Raw genomic sequence first — 8,248 nt, 5'->3', positions numbered from 1 at the left:
TTCAAAGGGGTTAGTACAATGAGAGAGTGAGATTCAACGAGAAGGAGAGAGAGAGGGAAAGGGAGAGAGAGAGGGACTGAGATCGAGTGACAGAAAAGTGAGAGTGAGAGCGAGCGGGCAAGAGAGAGAGAGAGACAGAGCAAAAGCAAGAGAGAATGAGAGTGAGAGTGAGAGCGAGAGAGGACGAACCTTGATCGATGATGACAACTCAGGGTTGCTGCTGTTCATGAATCGCGATAGAGACTCAAAGTTATTGCTATTGTTCGATAGTTGTTGTTCGATATAGACGACGGCGGCTAGGGTTCGTTTGTTTGATTTTTTTTGTTTTATGTTAGATAGTTTTTGTTATTTTACACTTTAACCCCATTACAAGTTTTTTAAATTATTTTTTCACCCCGCCGTATCCCAAAAGTATTCTAAGCATATCTTTGAAGTATCCTCGTGTATCCCAAACGTATTTGAAATTCAAAAAATTAAAAAAAAAAAAATTGGATACTTCTTTGCCATTTCTGATACATATCTCGGCGTATCGAATGTTTATCTGTATCCGATACGCATACAGGGGCCATTTCGGAGTATCCGTGCTTCCTAACTTTTCATAGTACAAAAGGTATAGTAACAATTTTTTTTTCAGCTCATGAATACATATATGGCACTGGTAATAATTCAACGACTCTTCATGGTGAGGAAAACAGATTTCCACCTTCATTTGTCAATGGTAATGTCGAAAAATGCAATGCAATAAGTTCAAGAAGCTTGACATGACAGTGAGCATAATGACATATTGCAAGGGCATTCATTTCTTCATGATTTTGTTTGTTCATGTTGAGATTGTCTCGTATTCTAACCGGTTTGTGTTTATAACCAGTTTGCCACCCACTCTATCCCGTTTCTTGATATGCAGATCTTGAAGAGAGAACTATTTCTTTTTTATTTTCTCCTTCTTTTGATAGTAAAGCCCCTGTCCTTCTTCGCCTATGGACGTGGGTTTATATTCTAACCACATATATGTTCGTGTTCTTGTATGATTGCTTGTTTTACTTTCTTGTTTTTGTTTGTTCTGTCATAATAGTTCCCCACAAAAAGATAGACGAACTTTGAATTGGAACATCAAATACTCATTCCAAACTGAACAGCCCAAATAGAGAAAGAAATCAAGGACAAAGAAACTCACTCACAGCTTCAAAATAAACAGTACTTAGAATATGTCAAATCAACCCCCAAAACCATCAAAGAGATCATCTTTCTGCCCCATACTAAAACAACCCACATCATCATTCATCTCAACTTCTTCAATTGAGGGCTTAAAGATCAAAATAAGAATCACTTGTATGAAAAGAGAATCCCCTGAATCAGGAGATCTCGGTGAGTAATTTTGTCGAGCACAACGAGTGCATCGATCCAATGCAAAGTTTTATGAAGATAGGATCATGAAATTGGTGAGGATTTCGTGTGGAAGTTCACATTCATGCCAAATGGATACAAGCCTTTCTTAACCGAAAAGCAAATCCATGTTTCGAATGCTTCGTAAGCGTAGTGATTTTTGATAAAAGTGTTATAATTCAACTTATTACTTGACAATTAATTTTGGAATGGTGTGTGTGAGTCAAGATGGTCGAGTTGGTCTAAGGCGCCAGTTTCAGGTATTGGTCCGAAAGGGCATGGGTTCGAATCCTATTCTTAACACAAATTTTTTTTTCGAGCATCGACTTTCTATAAGATATAACATTTAGTTCAAAGATTATATTTTGTTTTGTTTTTTTCGTTTTTGTTTTTGTTTTTGTTTTTCATTTTTCACTACAACTAAAAAAGGTTTTTACGGCACCAAATGCACGCCCTAGATACGATTCTATGACACGCAAAGTAAAGTTGTAGTATGACCAGTCATAGAAAGCCATTCACTTTCAACGGCATGCCGTTAAAAACTTTTAACAGCGCATCTTATACGTCATGTTTAATTTTTCTACGACTACTTTTGCATGACGTTAACGCAAGAGACAAACCACGGCACTCAATGCTAGTCATTAAATATTTAACACAACGGCCTATTTTGCCCGTCGTAGAATATGTTTAATTTTAAAAAAAAAAAAATTATGCAGGTTCTATTTTGCCTGTTTTCTACAATCTAAAAAAACATTACAAACAAATTTCACAAACATATATATATATATACACATATATAAGTATCAATCAAGAACCAAAATATTATTTCAAATATAAAAAAAAACTATTCATAAGTTTCAAACATCCAAAAACTATCTGTACATTCCAACCCATCCAAAACTTTGTTTCTAAACATCAAAAATTTTGTTCAACTTCAAAACCATCCAAAAAGTTATACAGAGGCCTTTGCTTTATCATCAAAAACAAACATACATATCACAAAAAATCATAAACATGGAAGCAAAAGAGAAAGCCAATTGCCACCGAGCAGATCAGAAGCAAGAAAAGCTGCTTCTATTTCATTCCCCTTTGATAATCTTCATACCCACATACCTGCCAAAAAACAAACAAACATATGACTTAGGCCATGTTTGGGAAGACTAAATAAGTGCACTTTTTTACTTTTTATGAAATATGGGTTGGGTTTGGGTTGGATTTGAAGTGATGTGTTAGAGAGGTGATGTGACTTAAATAAGATGATGTGATTTAAATAGGATAGTAACTTTTTGACTTTTTGGATTTTTTAAGAGTTGCCAAACTTGGCCTTAATAAACCCTTTTCATTACCATTCAATCTCACAACAGCGATGCATTCAAGTAACAGTAAAAATACTCACCGCTCGAGCATCAAAACAGATAAATGTATGCTTGCATCAAAAGGAGTAGCAACATGTTTACAGTATAGAAAGTTATATTTCTTTAAAATTTTCTCAACATAATGCGACTGATCAAGAAAAATTCCATCCTTAGTTTTGGTAATTTTAATTCCGAAAATAAAATTGGCTTCACCAAAATCTTTCATATCAAAGTGGCTATTAAGTATATTTTTAGTCTCATTTATGATATGCAAATTAGAGCCAAAGATAAGTAGATCATCCACATATAAGCTAATAATCACATGTGCATTCTCATAAGTTTTATAATATATGCCCTTATCACATTCATTAGTCTTATAGCCATTCTCAAACATGCAGGAATCAAATTTCTCATGCCACTGTTTAGGAGCTTGTTTTAAACCATAAAGGGATTTAGTTAGCTTAGACACCTTGTTTTCTTGGCCAGGTTCTACAAAGCCTTCGGGTTGGTCCATGTAAATCTCTTCATCTAGATCTCCATTTAAAAATGTTGTTTTTACATCCATTTGATGAATTTTTAAATCATAAATTGCAGCCACTGCTATCAACAGTCTAATGGATGTAACTCCAATAACCGAAGAAAAAGTATTAAAGATCTCTGAATGTTCCAAAAGAGGAGATACATAGTTGATCACATTTGAAGTGTTGCATGTATAAGAATACGAGAAAATTTTAAAGGACTTGCCACTTGCCTAAATGGTTGACTCAGTCAAATTTTTATTTTTCTTGTTATTTGTTACAGCTATTTTTATTAATTATTTTTAAATTTTTTTGCTTTATATGTCCTATATTTTGATATCTTATTTGTATACAAGGCTGCTCCAAAAATATTGGTCAAGGAATTAATTCAAAATTTTGATTAAAATTTATTATTAAAAAAAAAAATCACACTTGTCAATATCAACAAATAAGCAAAATAGATTAGGAGTGTCCATAAGTTGATTTGATTCAAGTTGTACTAAATTTAAAATCGATAGTCATTATCAATTTAAAATTTTTGAAATCATCCACTAGAACGAACCCAACCCAACTCAATATAGCTCGAGTTAATTCGACATTCCACTATAAATAAAAAATAAAAAATAATTAAAATAAACAAGTCTTTAAAGACCAAGAACTATGGAATTGAGATACATTATTTGTTTAGTGAAATCCAACTCAAGCTTAAATGCAAGCAATACAAATTAAATTGAATTAGATTTCTTCTAGATAAAAAAATAAATAGAATCAAACCTGTTGTAATAGACAAAACAGATGAAAACAAATCAATATACATAGAATTATACAAAATATTGGTTTAGTTCTCAAGTTGGTTTGATTTGAGAAACACCTAAACCAAGATCAATCTAATCTTATCGAGTTGATGATTTCAAGATCCAAAAGCAAACCAATACACTTAGAAATCAAACAAAACCGATACACTCAGAAACCGAACCAAACCAACCCAAAGAGGTCAGATTGGTTCAATTTTTCGATTTACTAGGTATGTTGCACCCCTAAGACAGAAAGGTCTTAGTGCATTATTTAATTTAACAACTAAACGAAGAACGCATCTCAATTCCATAACCTGAGAAGTCATGAATAACCCAAGTAAATATGAATGAAGTCCTTAACATGCTTCAAATATATATATATATATATATAGCTACCAATCCAACACAACAGTAATTCCAAAACAGAGCCAACACCTATAAATTAAAAGGTCTCCAAATAACTTCAGGCATATAAATAAAATCATAACTTTCTAAAGTACAGACCACAAAAACAATGAAATTCCTACAAAACAATGTCGAAAAACTTGAACTGGGCCATTCTTTAAGTTGTATGAGCAGTCCCCAACAACTTCAGGCCTCAAAAAAACAGCATCTTGTCATTAAGAAAATCATCGAATATGCAGGTTCTACAGGACGTCCTCAATATCACTACCAATTACGTTGTGACGCAACAGAAAAAAAGACAGCTGCAAAAGAACATAATATTATTAAAATATGGAAGTATAAACAAAATTAGCCAAATTAGATAGATTCAAATTTAAAAAATGATTCACTGTGCAGAAATTGGAAAATAAAAATATGGACCATATATTACTTACCAAAATTTTGTAAAATTATTCGGGCATAAATACACCCCAATAAAATTAAAATAAAAACTGGAAAAGGTAAAACTAAAGTAAAAACTGGAAAATTAAACAAGTCTTCAAAGACCAAGAACTATGGAATTGAGATACATTATTTGTTTAGTGAAATCCAACTCAAGAGAGACAGAGGATGTCATACAAATCTGGAGTTGAAATTCATAGCTGTGCATCCAAACGCATCATGGCAGTGCATCCCTTCCCGACCGAAGAAATCCAACCAACTCGTCGCTAACAACTTTCCCGGTGTCCGAATCTACCTCACTAAAAATCAAATAGTTTTTGTTATTAAAAAACAAGAAAAGTCTTGAATTAAAATCGTAATCAACTAAATTTTTTTTATTAGCTTACATAAATGATTTTTCATGTGCTTTGACTGTAGTTGCAGCAATGTAAAAAAACTTTGGAACAAAGTCCGGTATCGCAAAGAAGAGACATTCCATAGCGTATGTGACTCGGCGAGCACCAGACAACTAGAGATTCAAATATCAACAGACAATTAACACAACCAAAATAATTAGAGCATAAAAAATAATTTAATTAACCACACTCACCATCTTATATTCAGCGAAATGAGTAAGAAAATTCCTATGAAATTTGACAAGGCCGTACGTTTGCATATACACATGGCTATTAACGTTGAAACAGTCAGCTAGATCAGCAAATTCGGGATGGTTTAATTCATTCATCCATCCCGTCATTTCAACCGGATATCTGTCAAACTTCACGATTTGTTTACAGAGCTGTACGTTGATTTCAAAATAATCCCACAACTTGAAAATTAATTTAATCATGTCCACAGTATCGAAAAACGCAGCATTTCCATAGATGAAATATACCCTGTCACTTTATCAATCAGAAATTTAATAAACTAACATAAAAATAAAAATAAATCACATAAAATAAGAAAAAGAAGCAAAGAGAGAAAGAGCAAACACACATCAAATCCTTGCCAGTCAATTTCGTTGCACCATCACAGAGTTTGTATAATAAATCGAGAGCAGGTGGACACGGTCCATTATATCCTCCGAGCTTTTCAACCATTTGAACCATGGTCTTGAAATCGCCAATATCCTTCTTCAGTCCATTTTCGAAGTCCATGGAACTTGGGCTCGGAAGCATCAATTTAACCATTCCTTCTTTTGAGACTCTGACTCCTTTCTCAAGTTCTCCATGAAATTCATTGCGAAACAGCATCACCTTCAAACCATTACCTATTTGTCTGAAGACAACCAAGCCAAGTTAGAGCAAATTAATATCGACAAAAATAAATCTACATATTATCGAAATAATAATCGATAAAATATTAAGAAAAAAAACAAAACAACACCCACCTGAAGACTTTCTGATACTCAGGCTTAAGACCAGCTATTATAGTATCGACCCGAATCCACTGTTTCTTGCTTGACTTATTAAGCCATTTTCTAAAACTCATGGGAACTCTCTCCGTAACGGATACAATGGTGTCACCATGTTTGATTCTGTTCATGAAAAACGGCTTAACAAATGTTGGACCATTGTATGACATCTGTCGTTTGAAACGAGCCTTCACTTCCCGGTCGTTCTCTTCCTCATCCACCGTCACCAGAAAGACATCTAAACTTGCTTCATCGGAAAAATTAGAGAAAGTTGTGGACCCTCTTCTTTTGCCGATCTTACCAGTGCTACAACGGTAATGAATACGAGCCTTGCTAACGACCCAGCTCACAAAATCAGTACGTTTCCTCTTCATTCTCTGAATGAATGAGCAAACAAAACCAATTTAAAAAAAAAAAAAAACTGTGATCAAAGACCTCCTCTCCTCTGGAACTCTCGCTCATGGATTGTTCTTTTCCCTCTCTATATATTTATATCGATATATGATATCATGCTCTGCCTCAGTACTGTAGCCTTCCAGCTAGTGTGTCCTCGGCAAGAGATTTGTTTCCAATAGTGAGATTTGTTTCCAATAGTGGGATTATTTTGAACGACTTGTGTTATACCGTGTTTGGTTAGGATATTTGGTGAGTGATTTAGAAAGGAAATTTTTTTTTTTGTCTAAAATTAAGTAAATATAAATACACCTATTGAATTCACATATGATTTAGGAATTTAAATTTCAAAATTTTATACCTAACAATATACACATACTTTAAGGAATTGATTTCTATAATAAAAATATATTATATATTTTACGTAACTATTTTTTTTCCAGTAGGAAAAGGCTTATATTTTACTACATTCATGTAAAATATTAATGTCTATAAGAATAACTATTCTTTACATATCTCTCTCTCTCTCTCTCAAATGGTGATTATTAAGATTTTATTTGGGGTTTAAAACTTTATTTTATTTTTATTTTTTTTTTGTGCCTTTTATTCAAGCTTAATCTCCATGTCTATACGGTTTCTGTTAACAATAGAACAACAATACATCATGCCCATATGTGACGATAACCATGGATGTCTCCTTTAAGTTCTAAGGTAAATAGTTGTTGGTCTCAATGCTATCTGCAAGATTTTTTGCACGTTTGTTATTTCTAAGACATATAATACGACAATTTGTCATATATTATTAAAATGTTAGAGTTTGTTATTGATTGTAAGTGTATCAAATAGATTATAAATAAAATTAAAAAAAAAAAGAATTGTATCACTTATTCATTTTACATATGTAGATTTTAAAAATCAATAATTATATTTTTCATAATTTTCATTTTCAACTCTATTTAGTAACTATATTATTTATCAAGTAGTGTGTTTCTTAGGTGTAGAGTATACAAATTACATAAAATTAGTGTGTCGTCCAGCAAAAAAAAAAAAATTGATCTGCGAAACTTTGGGAAGCTCAAAATGTTAATATAAATTTTTTAATTTTAACAGTTAATAAATACAAGTGATATAAAATTATTGGCAGATTTAACAGTATCTTTAATTTTAAATTTTAAGAAAAAATATTTATATATAGAAAGTCAAATAAATAAATGTAACCATATCAAAGCCACATCTAATTTGATATTAAAAATCCTTCAAATGAATATTATTGATTTTTTTAAATATTTGAAACAAAAAAATAAATATAATTTAAGACTATTGACTTCTCTAACATATCTAACTTTCAAATTCAAAAAACAAATGTACATAAAATGTCAAAAAATAATTTTAGCAATATGGTAATTTTTTTTAGCTATGTCTAAGCTGTATTTAATTTTAAATTTAAAAATAAAGTTGAAAGAAAATTTGACTCAAAATAATTTTAAATTTTAAGAAAAAATATTTATATATAGAAAGTCAAATAAATAAATTTAACCATATCTAAGCCACATCTAATTTGATATT

At 31.8% G+C, this 8,248-nt stretch overlaps 1 long non-coding RNA gene across 1 annotated transcript; it reads right to left on the bottom strand.

Annotated features, from left to right (window-relative positions):
• Nucleotides 1-4,400: 4,400 nt before the first annotated feature.
• On the bottom strand, nucleotides 4,401-6,259 carry LOC145823557 (uncharacterized). Its single transcript, XR_014365854.1, has 3 exons — nucleotides 5,283-6,259; nucleotides 5,074-5,195; nucleotides 4,401-4,757 (listed from the first exon to the last, which is right to left on the bottom strand). It is a non-coding gene; the product is annotated as an uncharacterized LOC145823557 (long non-coding RNA).
• Nucleotides 6,260-8,248: the final 1,989 nt, after the last annotated feature.

The sequence above is a fragment of the Camellia sinensis genome, chromosome 4 (assembly GCF_055761805.1).
Source record: "Camellia sinensis isolate YWXY chromosome 4, ASM5576180v1, whole genome shotgun sequence".
In the NCBI taxonomy this organism is placed as follows: domain Eukaryota; kingdom Viridiplantae; phylum Streptophyta; class Magnoliopsida; order Ericales; family Theaceae; genus Camellia; species Camellia sinensis.
The sequence above is the reverse complement of the archived record's forward strand: the minus strand, read 5'-3'. Positions and strand labels throughout refer to the sequence as shown.